Source organism: Anolis sagrei, chromosome 2 (genome assembly GCF_037176765.1).
Source record: "Anolis sagrei isolate rAnoSag1 chromosome 2, rAnoSag1.mat, whole genome shotgun sequence".
Classification (NCBI taxonomy): Eukaryota; Metazoa; Chordata; class Lepidosauria; order Squamata; family Dactyloidae; genus Anolis; species Anolis sagrei.
The window spans coordinates 1,052,993-1,066,789 of record NC_090022.1 but is presented as its reverse complement, the minus strand read 5'-3'; the positions used below and the strand labels follow the sequence as shown (position 1 = coordinate 1,066,789).

At 47.9% G+C, this 13,797-nt stretch overlaps 2 protein-coding genes and 1 pseudogene across 2 annotated transcripts in view; all 3 read left to right on the top strand.

The window, feature by feature from the left end:
• Positions 1–13,797, top strand: part of LOC132766333 (zinc finger protein 850-like) — a 72,290-nt pseudogene that overhangs the window by 34,416 nt on the left and 24,077 nt on the right.
• LOC132764002 (zinc finger protein 214-like) overlaps positions 8,667–13,797 on the top strand; it is a 353,977-nt gene continuing 348,846 nt past the window's right edge. Inside the window, exon 1 of the mRNA XM_067464885.1 lies at positions 8,667–8,704. The gene's annotated coding sequence lies outside the window, so the exon portion shown is untranslated. The remainder of the gene's footprint in view (positions 8,705–13,797) is intronic.
• The window catches only part of LOC137096227 (zinc finger protein 665-like), a 45,197-nt gene continuing 40,080 nt past the window's right edge, over positions 8,681–13,797 (top strand). The window contains exon 1 of the mRNA XM_067464929.1: positions 8,681–8,704. The gene's annotated coding sequence lies outside the window, so the exon portion shown is untranslated. The remainder of the gene's footprint in view (positions 8,705–13,797) is intronic.

Below are 13,797 nucleotides of genomic sequence, written 5' to 3'. Positions count from 1 at the left end.
CTGCGTATCCATCAAAGAACCCACACAGGGGAGAAGCCACATACATGCATGGAATGTGGAAAGAGTTTCAGTCGGAGTGACAGTTTGGATATCCATCATAGAACCCACACAGGGGAGAAGCCACATAAATGCATGGAATGTGGAAAGAGCTTCAGTGAAAGTGGACATCTGCGTATCCATCAGAGAACCCACACAGGGGAGAAGCCACATACATGCATGGAATGTGGAAAGAGCTTCAGTGACAGTGGACATCTGCGTATGCATCAGAGAACCCACACAGGGGAGAAGCCACATACATGCATGGAATGTGGAAAGACCTTCAGTCGGAGTGAAAATCTGCGTATCCATCAAAGAACCCACACAGGGGAGAAGCCACATACATGCACGGAATGTGGAAAGAGTTTCAGTCGGAGTGACAGTTTGGATATCCATCATAGAACCCACACAGGGGAGAAGCCACATAAATGCATGGAATGTGGAAAGAGCTTCAGTGAAAGTGGACATCTGCGTATCCATCAAAGGATCCACACAGGGGAGAAGCCACATACATGCATGGAATGTGGAAAGAGCTTCAGTTGGAGTGGAAATCTGCGTATCCATCAAAGAACGCACACAGGGGAGAAGCCACATAAATGCATGGAATGTGGAAAGAGTTTCAATCGGAGTGACAGTTTGGATATCCATCATAGAACCCACACAGGAGAGAAGCCACATAAATGCATGGAATGTGGAAAGAGCTTCAGTGAAAGTGGGACTCTGCGTATCCATCAAAGGATCCACACAGGAGAGAAGCCACATAAATGCATGGAATGTGGAAAGAGCTTCAGTGAAAGTGGACATCTGCGTATCCATCAAAGGATCCACACAGGGGAGAAGCCACATACATGCATGGAATGTGGAAAGAGCTTCAGTTGGAGTGGAAATCTGCGTAAGCATCAAAGAACGCACACAGGGGAGAAGCCACATACATGCATGGAATGTGGAAAGAGTTTCAGTCGGAGTGACAGTTTGGATATCCATCATAGAACCCACACAGGGGAGAAGCCACATAAATGCATGGAATGTGGAAAGAGCTTCAGTGAGAGTGGACAGCTGCGTATCCATCAAAGGACCCACACAGGAGAGAAGCCACATAAATGCATGGAATGTGGAAAGAGCTTCAGTGAGAGTGGACAGCTGCGTATCCATCAAAGGACCCACACAGGAGAGAAGCCACATAAATGCATGGAATGTGGAAAGAGCTTCAGTGAAAGTGGGACTCTGCGTAGGCATCAAAGAACCCACACAGGAGAGAAACCACATAAATGCATGGAATGTGGAAAGAGCTTCAGTGAAAGTGGGACTCTGTGTAAGCATCAAAGAACCCACTCAGGGGAGAAGCCACATAGTGTATATACTTGAGTATAAGCCGACCAAATATAAGAGGGAAAAATTGGGAAAACTTATTGAGTTGAGTATAGGCCGAGGGTGGGGAATGCAGCAGCTATTGGTAAATTTCAAGACTAAAAATAAAAATAGATAGCAATAAAATTACGTTAATTGAGGCATCTGTAGGTTAAATGTTTCTGAATAATTGCATAAATCTGTAATTTAAGATAAGACTGTCCAACTCTGATTAAATCATTATTCTAACCTTCTTCATTGTAAATGTGCTTGTGTATCCTTCCAATAATAATAAATAGGGTAAAATAATAAATGCAATGATAGCTTGAAATAATAAGTGTAATAATAACAATGATAGCATAAAATAATGTAATAATAATAAATAGAAACAATAACATTAACAGAATAAAATAATAAATGTAGTAATAGTGATAGAGTAAAATAATAAAGGTAATAATAATAGAATAAAATTATAAACAGCAACAAATTTATTAATTATTTATTTTATTACAGTTACTTTTACCCCGCCCTCCCAACCCCCTGGGGGGACTCAGGGCGGCTTACAAAAAAGGCACAATTTGATGCCTGCAAAGGTACAAATATATAAAAACAATCAACATTTATCACAAATTAACATTAACAAACCATAATCAATTAAAAACTAATCATACAACTCCGCATATCCAGCGTTCCTTAATTCCATTCCGTACATCAGTTCCATTCCATTGCCACGTCCTTTTTCATCTGCCTGGTGGTCCGAAAGCCTGATCCCAAATCCACGTCTTCAACTTTTTCCTAAATGAAAGGAGGGATGACGCTGCTTCCCCCGGGAGTGAGTTCCATAAGTTGGGGGCCACCACCGAGAAGGCCCTGCTCCTCGTCCCTGCCATCTCACTTGTGATAGAGGCGGGGTCGTGAGCAGGGCCTCCCCAGAAGATCTCAGATTCCGAGGTGGGACATAGCGGGAGATCCGTTCGGACAGATACACTGGGCCGGAACCGTATAGGGTTTTGTAGGTTAAGACCAGCACTTTGAATTGTGCTCGGAATTGAATCGGCAGCCAGTGGAGCTGACATAACAGGGGGGTGGTGTGCTCCCTGTATGACGCTCCAGTTAGTACTCCGGCTGCCTCCCGCTGGACTAGTTGGAGTTTCCGAGCAGTCTTCAAAGGCAACCCCACGTAGAGTGCGTTGCAGTAATCCAGTCGGGATGTAACAAGAGCGTGGACCACCGTGGCCAGATCTGACCTCCCAAGGTACGGGCGCAGCTGGCGCACAAGTTTTAATTGTGCGAAAGCTCTCCCGGCCACCGCCGAGACCTGGGGTTCCAGGCTCAGCGATGAGTCCAGGATCACTCCCAAGTTGCGAACCTGCGTCTTCAGGGGGAGTGTAACCCCGTCTAACTCAGGCTGTAACCCTATGCCCTGTTTGGCCTTACGACTGACTAGTAGGACCTCTGTCTTGTCTGGATTCAGTTTCAGTTTGTTAGCTCTCATCCAGTCCGACACAGCCGCCAAGCACCGGTTCAAGGTCTGGACAGCCCCCTTGGGGCAATGATAATCAAATTATTGCCATAGTTTATTTTAACTACAGTATAGATTTTGGGGAAAAGGCTGTGTGTATATGAATAATAAAAAGTGGGAAAGACTGACTTGGGTGAGAAAGAAGGACTGGAATCGTGGAAAAGTTGGAATGGGAAGGAGTGTTTGAAAAAGTGGGAAAGTGAGGTGGAAAGGGGGTCTCTGGAAAAGTGAGAAGCCGTACAAATGTGTGGAATGTGGAAAGAGCTTCAGTCAGAGTGGAAAACTGCGTTCCCATCAGTGGACCCACACAGGGGAGAAGCCACATACATGCATGGAATGTGGAAAGAGCTTCAGTCAGAGTTCACATCTGCGTATCCATCAAAGGACCCACACAGGGGAGAAGCCACATAAATGCATGGAATGTGGAAAGAGCTTGAGGCAGAGTGGAGATTTGCGTACCCATCAAAGGATCCACACAGGGGAGAAACCACATAAATGTGTGGAATGTGGGAAGAGCTTCAGTCACAGTGCGATTCTGCGTAGCCATCAAAGGAGCCACACAGGGGAAAATGCATTAGACAGCAAAGAGCTCACGCACATCTAGAGGAGACCTGCCTGTATGTTTCGAAGGGTCCCAGGTAGACAAAACATTGGGGCGATGGACAGAAAAAGAAGGCTGCCGAGTTGCTCTCTATCTGTCATGTGCAGCAGTTTGTGTGGTCTGGCTTGGTTCCTAGCTATATTTTTGGATTACATGAAACTCAAGATTTTACCTGTATGATCACCTTCATACATGATTTGTGAGTAAACTGTTTTATTGTATTATTCTGGTGTTCTCGAGTTGTTATTTGCTTGCATGTGTTTGGATTTGGCGAGGCTGTATTGTTTTGAATCAGCAGACTGGCCTAAAAAGGTTTAACGACCTTTGCCTGCGTTATTCTCCTGTCTCACTCTTTCTCTCGTGCTCTCAGGGAACCTGTTAGCTTTTCGCAGCACTCTGTTTGATGCTGTGTCTTTGCATATTCAGGCATTAGCATTATACCAAACTAACAGAATAGATTTAATAAAGTGCTCATCCTCCTCCTCTTCCCCATAAACTAGAGCTCATAAACAAGTTTTTAAAAGATTCCTGAAGGAGAGGGGGGAAGGGGCCATGTTTACTTCTTTCAGGAGGGAGTTCCAGAGGTGGGGTGCGGCCACGGAAAAGACCCCACCAGCCGCGCTTGAGATGAGGGTGGGACTGAGAGAAGGGCCTCCTCTGTGAACCACAGCACCCAGGGCGGCTTGTATTCAGAAATGCGGCTTTGTAGATTGTCTGGTCCCGAACTGCTTTCTGGGTAATGACCAGCACTTGTATTTAGCCCAGAAGCAGACAGTGGAGCTGCCCTAATGTAGGAGTTGTCCATTCCCTGTCCGGTGCTCCAGTACCTGGCTGCAGATCTTTGGACCAATTGCAGCTTCTATACCACCTTCAAAGGCAGCCCCACATAGAGAGCGTTGCCGTAATCCAGATGGGGTGTAACTAAGATGTGTACTACCATGGCCAAATCTGGCGTCTCAAGGTATGGGCGCAGTTGGTACACAAGTTTTAATTGTGCGAAAGCTTTCGTGGCCGCCCCCAATACCTGGGGTTCCAGGGTCAGTGATGAGTCCAGGATCACCCCCAGACTGTGAACCGTGACTTCAGGGGAGTGTGACTCCATCCAACACAGGCCGTCATCCCACACCCTGATCCGCCTCCCAACTGACCAGGAGTACCTCTGTTTTGCCTCAACTTGTGAGCTCTCACCCAGTCCATCACTGGTGACAGGCACTGGTTCAGGAGCAGGGTGGCATCCTTGGCTTTGGGTGGAAAACAGTGATAGAGTTGGGTGTCGTCGGCATACATTTGACACCAAACTCCAAAACTCTGGATGATCTCCCCCGGCGGTTTCCTGTAAATGTTAGATAGCCTGAGGGAGAACCTTTAACCCTGAGGGACACCCCCGGCCAGGGAATCGAACAGGAGTCGTCCCCCCCCCAGCACCACCACCTGGGCCTGACCTTCCAGGAAGGACGGCTTGCTCTCTGCCATTGGTTAGAGGCCTTGCCATAATTGTCTGCGTAGGTAATCCACCACCATCCCTGTTGTGTGAAGTTCCCATTGTGTTTGTGAGTATATGAAGAGAAGACCTGTAAATAGTTACAAGTAGCAGATAAATCAAGCCTAAAACCTCCATGGACTTTGGATGAAAGTATATATGACTGTATAATTAATGGTATTGTTTATGGTTTTATATTGTTATTGTGATATTGCGGCATTGAATAGCTACCAGTGTTAGCCACTCTGAGTCCCCCCTCGGGGGTTGAGAAGACCGCGGCAGAAATGTTGTCAATAAATAAATAAAAGTCAGAACTCAAGAGTGTTGATGCCAAGAGATGAGCTACTTTACAAGGCCAGCGGCTGTGACACTGGGACCAGGACTCTGCGGTGTTTTGGGGGTTGGAATGAACTACTTGCCCATGAGACAGTCTGTCCTATTGCAAAGCTGGAGGAGGCCGTGAGAGGATTGCATTCACGTGCCTGCCTAGCAGGGGTGTTGTGCGTGTTTGGACTCTGCTTCTCTTTGTCCTCCACCCCTCACTCACACTGACAAAGTGTGCAGGCCTCACCTAAACAACAGAAAGAACGTCCTGATGGGAAGAGCTGTTCAGGAGTGGAGTCTGCTCCCACCGGGAGTCCATAAGAGTCTCCTTTGGAGGTTTCTAAGCAGAGACGGCATGACCATCTGTTGGGTGTTCTTTGGTTGGTTGATCTTGCATGGTCTGATGAGGATTGGCCCATCCACACACAAGCAGAGCCGACTGTGAGGAGGAGGAGGAGGAGATGTGTGTCCTTCAGCCACGACACCCTTGACCCAGTGGGTCGTGGAGTCCATCCCCGTTCTGCTCCAAGCAGCATCTCCAGCAAGAGCACCTCCGCAGGTCGCTCTCCGGCCTCTTTTTGGGGTCATCCAGGGAGAGGAACCCCCTCCTCTCTCGGCCTTGCCTTCTCACCCAAATAGAAGAATCGCAGAGTAGTAGAGTTGGAAGAGACCACGTGGGCCATCTAGTCCACCCTCTTCTTCCATGCCGGAAAAGCAGAATCCCTTGGCAGAACTCCAGCCGCTAGGTGAGCAAAGGCACGCTCAGAATCCCACTGGCTATTTCTGCTGTTGGCGCATCACACTCTTGGCTCATGTTCCACTTGCTGTCCACTCAGACTCTTCCGAGATCTTTTCCGCATGTCACTCTGTTGCCGAGCCAGGCACAACCCTTCCTGTCTCTGTGGATTTCCCTTCTTTTTGCCCGAGTGAAGTCTTCTCCTGGTTGGAGTTCATTCTGTGAGTGTTGACCCAGCGTTCTCCTCTGTTGCGGTCACTGTGGATTCTGGTCCTCCTTCTGGAGTCCTCGCTCTCCACCCTTTGGGGCTGGTCACTTCCCTCATCACAAACCCACCTCACATTAGTGTTCTCTAGCCCACCTTTGACTCGTGTGTTTGCCAGAAGAGGATCATGGGGGACCTTGGCAAAGGCCTTACTATTCTTGTATCATGTCGGAAGCCACATACTACAAATCCCTTCTGGCGGGAGAGGATTCACCGTCTACAGAGATGTTGCCATGGATGCCCAGATGTGTTTCACCTGGGCAACGTCTCTGTAGATGGCAATTTCTCTCACACCAGAAGTGACTTGCAGGGAGGCTTCTCTCATGTCCCCGCAAGCTAGAGCTGATAGGCGGGAGCACACCCCATCTCGCAGATTCGAACTGGCAACCTTCAGGCCAGCAACCCATCTTTCTGGTCAGCAGTCCAGCCAGCACAAAGGCTTGACCCATTGCACCACTGTGGCTCCACAAAGGCCTTATTGACATCAAGAAATTCCCTCTCACGAGCTTCAACACAGTAGCTTCACACCTGAGGCCTTCAAATGGGGCTTCTCTCACTGAGGCCTTCTCACATTGAAGCCTTCTCACACTGAGGCCTTCTCACACTGAGGCCTGCTGAACTACAGGCACACCTGCTTATATTGAAGTGCATCCATGTAACCTTTTCAGAGCTTGGCTTACATTTTTGTCATTAAGTCTACCTAGTTAATGTTTAATGTTTCTGATAGAGAGAAAGAGAGAGAGAGAGAGAGAGACTGAAGGGGAGCAGAACAGAAGCCCAACCCAACAGGCGGAGAGAGAGGGAGGGCGGGCCAGGGTTGGGGATTGGGTTGAGTAGTCCTTGGATGGGAAGGTGTTCCATAGCCGAGGCTGGTTTCTCTCATGTCCCCACAAGCTGAGGCTGGCAGACGGGAGTTCATCCCATCTTGTGGATTCAAACTGGCAACCCTCAGGTCAGCAGTCCAGCCGGCACAAGGGTCCAACCCCCTGCGCCACCGTGGTTCCATGAAGGCCTCACTGAAATCAAGATATCCTGTAACCAAGACATTCCTCCTAATCTTCTGACCACGTCTCTTCTCTCTCCTTGATGCCAGAGAGGCTTTCTCCGATGTCTGGGGGAAGTTCTAGTGAACGTTGGAAACGCGAGGAGAATGTGGGGACACTTCACCCCATGTGGTGGTCTTGCAAAGAGCCCAGGAATCTTGGGACTGAAAGAGGTGAGGTGGGAAAGGCTGGGATGCCTCACGAGAGCAGCAGGGCGTGACTTGCTGGGGATGCTGGGTGAGGAACTGGGCGAGGGGCACGGGTGAGGGCAGCCCACCCCTCTCTGCCCAGCGATGGGAAGGACCTGTGACTCTGAGGCAAGCCAGAAGAGGGGCCGAGGGAGGGGCGTGACCCCGTGGAGAGGGACAGGCGGAGGGCGTGGGTCAGGGAGGAGAAGGTCTGGAATTGAAGAGACCTCCCTTGGTCTCTTCTTTCCACCAAAGATGGAGGGAGGGATGGGGACACACTCCCACTGGTGGTCCTGGAGAGAGGCAAAGGGGAGAGTCACAGAATCCTGGAGATGGAGGAGACCGGGTGGACCATCACCCAGCCCAACCCCTTTCTGAGTCCAAGAAGCAGGACAATCGCATTCAAAGCACTCCCGACAGATGGCCACCCAGCCTCTGCTGAAAAGCCTCCAAAGAAGGAGCCTCCCTCCACCACACTCCCTCCGGGGCAGAGAGTTCCACTGCTGAACAGCTCTCTCTCCTAGTCAGGAAGTTCTTCCTCATGTTGAGGAGGAATCTCCTTCCTTTCCTGTAGTGGGAAGCCATTGTTCTTCCCTTGCGTCCTAGTCTCCAGGGCAGCAGAAAGGAAGCTCGCTCCCTCTGCCTGGAGACTGGTGACGCGCCGAGCGGAGGCCCATTCCCATTGGCGCATCCCGGCAAATGTCCTTCCTCTCGGAGGGGCAGAAGAAGAAAGGAAGGAAGGAAGGGTGGTGACATGGGTTCGAGGGAGTTTCTGCCTGGCGACTGGTGACGCCAGTGAGGACGGAGAATTCCTATTGGCGGTGCTGAGCCTTTGGCAGAGAAGGAAGGAGGCTCTCTTGCTCCCTACTCCGCAGTGCCGCCAAGAAGCCCCGCCCCTCTCTGGGCACACAGCCCGCGGCCGCCATGTTTGATGTTGGCGGAAGCCCAGCGAGAGGAGCCGGTCTCCGTTTCCTAGAGAGGCGAGGGAGGCTCGGGCGAGGCCTTTCCCGTGAGCTCACTTCCGGAGGGGGGAGAGAGGAAGAGGAAGAGGAGGAGCCAAGGGCGGCGCCTAAGGGTCTGTTGACGAGGGAGAGAGAGAGAGAGGAGGAGGAGGAGGAGGAGGAGGAAGCCTTCTTCCGGCGAGAGAGGAGCCCGAGTGCGGGTGAGGGAGTGAGTGTGGGCTAGGCCTGGATCCTTTGCGTGGAAGGCCCTTCCTTCCTTCTGGGCCTGGGCTCCGTCTTCTGGGGGGCGGCCTCTCTCTCTCTCCCCGGGAAACGCCTCCTCCTCCTCCTCGGCCTCGGAGCCCGCCTCTCCCTCCCTGCTCCCAGGCTGCCTCCCCCCCCCCCCCCCCCGAGGAGGAGGAGGAGGAAACCCAGGCGAGCGAGAGAGAGAGAGCGGTCTCCTCCTCTGGCTGGGCCCTCCTGTGGCAAGGGAGGCTCGCCTTCCCCACTCCGGAGCACGGGCCATCCTTCTCTCTTTCTCTCTTTGTTGACCACATGGATCAGCCGCCCTTCTCTCTCTCTCTGTGCCTGGTGGGGTCAGGATGGGTGGCCTTTGGGGTCCCCCTAGACTGCCTGGAGTTCGGAGGAGCTTCCTTCCTTCCTTCTCTGGAGGGATTAAGCGGAGTCTGGATGGCCATCTGCGAGGAGGGATCGCGTGGTGCCTTCCTGCTTGGCAGAAGGGGGTTGGGATGGATGGCCTCGCGGGTCCCTCCCGACTCTCTCCTGCCCTGACCACACTGAACGGGGAGCCTTTCCTGGGGGTCCAGCGGGGGGCTCCTCCTTCTCGGGAGGTCTCTCAGCAGAGGCTGGGTGAGCATCTGTCGGGAGGGCTTGTGCTGTGTCCTCCTCCTTCCTGGGCTGGGGGACCTTTGGAGTCTCTTCCAACTCTATGTCTCCCCATTTATTCATTTACGGCATCTCCATGCCGCCTTCTCACCCCAAAGGAAGGAAGAAGGGGACTCAGAGCTACTCACAAGTATTATATATTACTGTATTGTACTATGCCATTGTATTGAAATATCATTAGTAATATTGCATGTATATATGTATACACAATGTATTATATTATATTGTATTATTGGGATTATATTGTATTACATTATGATATTATAAATATTATATGTATACACAATATATTACATTATATTACATTATTCCCATAGTACAATATCAGTATTATGTCACTAAATTGTACTATACCATTATATTGTAATATTACATGTCCTATAAAATATATATTTAAAATATCTTCTTCTTATTAGGATTATATTGTATTGCTTTATAATACTATAAATATTATATCTATACACAGTATATTACATTATATTATTCGCATAGTACAATATCAGTATTATATATTACTAAATGGTACTATGCCGTTGTATTCTAATATCATTAGTAATATTACATGTATATATGTATACACAATGTATTGCATTATATTATATTATTAGGATTATATTGTATTACATTATGATATATGTGTACACAACATGTTACATTATATTATTCGTTTAGTACAATATCAGTATGATATATTACTATATTGTACTCTACCATTCTCTTGTAATATTACATGTCCTATAAAATATATATTAATAATATATGATTATCAGGATTATATTGTATTACATTATAATATTATAAATATTATATGTATACACAATATATTACATTACATTATTTGCATACCACAGGAGACAAGGTGGGACTGTCTTCGGCCCCCCCCCCCCTTCTCTCTTTCTCCCTTCTTCTCCGGCATCGGCTCTCCGTTAGTCATTTCTTAGCCATCAATGAAGTTCTTTCTTTATTTGCCCACTTGTCCAAATGCCTGGTCCCAGATCCATGTTTTTAGTTTTTTCCTGAAAGAAAGGAGCGAAGTTGCAGATCTGATTTCCCCGGGGAGTGAATTCCACAGGCGGGGGGCCACCACCGAGAAGACCCTGCTCCTCGTCCCCGCCAATCTCACCTGTGATAGAGGCGGGGACAAGAGCAGGACCTCCCCAGAAGATCTTAGGCTCCGGGGTGGGACGTAGAGGGAGATCCGTTCGGACAGATACACTGGGCCGGAACCCTCTTGCCTTTGAAACCGGGACTGAGTTTAGATAGGGAAAGGCCTGCTCTTTCTAAATATAGCACCTCAGGGCCAGGGCAGAGAATATCCCAGGATTTTTCTGCCATTGGAGGAAGTTAACCCAGCAGCTGAAGGGAAAAGTAAGAAAGGAACATCCACAGGATTTCACAAGTTGACTGTTTGTATTTGTAACCTCAACAAGCTGTGCCAAGTCTGTCAAGGACTTTGAGAAAATAAAAATCTTGTTTGATGTTCAAATCTGGAGTGGCCTTAGTTACTGGGCATTCCGAGCTTCTTGAGATCAAGAAAGAAGCACATCATAGATTCCACTTTAGAGTGTCTGGCTGTGACGGCACAAGCCCTCTCCAAAACTAGGAGGCAAAGTGGGCCCCGCAATCTGAAGTTATTGTGAGGAGAAAGCCATGGTACTTGTGGATGTGATCAGTACACTCTCTGGTTAATTGGGGGACCATTTGCCTGGTGGCACAAGCTATACAATACTCTCCTTAGGAAACAAGCCTGGCACTCCCCAGGTGACAGTCCCAGCTCACCTGGCAGGTGATCCTCAATAAAACCCCTGCAAATGGGCTCCAAGGGCCAAAGAGGGGCCTGTAGTGGATGCGGTGAACTGGATAGCTTCCCTCCTGCCCCTTGAGCCATAGCACAAATGTCATCTTTGGCACTGGGGGCCCATTCATCCAGCCACCCATCCATCTCTACACCCCTTCTCTCGTGTCCTGCTGCTAGGCTGACTGCCTTCCACCCTGTGCTTCTGCATCCCTATCTCCATTTTTGTGCTCTCAGTGTAGAAGTTTGCAATTTCCTTTGTTTTTCTCCTTGCATTTGTTCTGCCTGATGTTTCATGCCTTTGTGGTATAGGTTTTGTAAGAATGCAATATGTCAAGGAAGTTTATGACCAAACGTGCTCTCAGTGTCTCCAGGTGCCTTGCTTTAGAAACGTGGAGCAGGGATCACGCTGCCGGGAAAGAGAGGAGTAGGAACATATTTTTTCCTGAGTTGGAAGAAATGAAGTCTTTTTCTCCCAAGACGGATCACTTGGGATGGTCTGCCCATAGAGGTGGTCACTCAGGTTCTGAGTTGGGATGTGAGGAAACGGGATCTAGGCAGGAAAAGCTTTGCAACCTGAGCCCTTTCTATGCTGACCATATTGTTAGAGCTCTTCCTTTACAAAGATTGGGTTGCAATATTAACACAATCTCATGCAGAGAATCTTGGGCCACTTTCCCTTTGCAGGGCTTGCTCTTTGTTGGGCAAGTGTTAAAGTACCTCTCAGCAGGCAAAAACTCTCCTCAATAGGACCGCTCTTTCTCCCTTCTTCTCCGGCATTGGCTACAATGCTAAGCCATTGTTCTTATTGTTCAATGAGATAATTCTGTGCTCTTGATCCTGATAAGATTTTCCTCTCATTTCTCTGGCAGGTAACCTCTGAATGAACCTTGAGAAGAAGACTTCCCTTTGTCTTAGGTCAGGAATGAAATTACAGGCACTCACAAGAAATAAGTTGGAGAAGTTATATTTCGAGCTCCATAGCTGTGTATTCAAGGAGGAAAGGGAGGATTGTGCTGTAAACAGTGGGGCTTGGTAATTTACTTATTCAAATGGACTAGAGCAATACAAAGACTGAGAAGAGGAAATCAGGAGAACATATTTATGACCTTCTGGCATAATATTAGAATCATAAATGTAAAAGAATGGAAAATCTCAATTCCTTCTCAAAATCACACACAGGGGAGAAGCGACATAACTGTATGGAATGTGGGAAATGTTTCACTGCGAGAAGTTCTCTTACTAAACATCAACGAACTCACACAGGAGAGAGGCCATATAAATGCGTGGAATGTGGAAAGAGCTTCAGTCAGAGTGGGAATCTGCACTCCCATCAAAGGACCCACACAGGGGAGAAGCCACATACATGCATGGAATGTGGAAAGAGCTTCAGTGAAAGTGGACATCTGCGTACCCATCAAAGGACCCACACAGGGGAGAAGCCACATAAATGCATGGAATGTGGAAAGAGCTTCAGTGAAAGTGGGACTCTGCGTAAGCATCAAAGGATCCACACAGGAGAGAAGCCACATAAATGCATGGAATGTGGAAAGAGCTTCAGTCGGAGTGGACATCTGCATATCCATCAAAGAACCCACACAGGGGAGAAGCCACATAAATGCATGGAATGTGGAAAGAGCTTCAGTCAGAGTGAACATCTGCATATCCATCAAAGAACCCACACAGGGGAGAAACCACATAAATGCATGGAATGTGGAAAGAGCTTCAGTCAGAGTGGAGATCTGCGTACCCATCAAAGGATCCACACAGGGGAGAAGCCACATAAATGCATGGAATGTGGAAAGAGCTTCAGTCAGAGTGGAGATCTGCGTACCCATCAAAGGATCCACACAGGGGAGAAGCCACATAAATGCATTGAATGTGGAAAGAGCTTCAGTCAGAGTGGATGTCTGCGTACCCATCAAAGAACCCACACAGGGGAGAAGCCACATAAATGCATGGAATGTGGAAAGAGCTTCATTCAGAGTGGACATCTGAGTATCCATCAAAGAACCCACACAGGGGAGTAGCTACATGTCCTATATACTTGAGTATAAGCTGACCGAATATAAGACGAGGCACCTAATTTAGCACAAAAGCTGGGAGAACTTATTGACCTCAGTATAAGCTGAGGGTGGGAAATTTCAAGAATAAAAATAAAAATAGATAGCAATAAAATTACAATAATTTAGCTATCTATAGCTTAAAAATATTTCTGAATATTTGCATAAAACGGTAATTTGAGATAAGACTGGCGAACTCTGATTAAATCATTATTTTAACCTTCTTCAGTGTAAATGTGCTTACGTATCCTTCCAATAATAATAAATAGGGTAAAATATTAAATGTATTATTAATAATAAATAGGGTAAAATAATAAATGTAATAATATTTATTTATCGTGTCATCTGCCACCAGAACATTGTATTACATTAATTCACTCCCCGGGGAGATTAGATTGGCGACTTGCCTCTTGTCATTTAGAAAAGAATTGAAAACTTGGATGTGGGACCAGGAGGCATTGGGACGTTCTGGCAGCTAGAAGAAGGACCTTGATGATGGACAGGAATTGACTGAACGGAATGGATTGATGGAACTCTGAACACTGTGCGT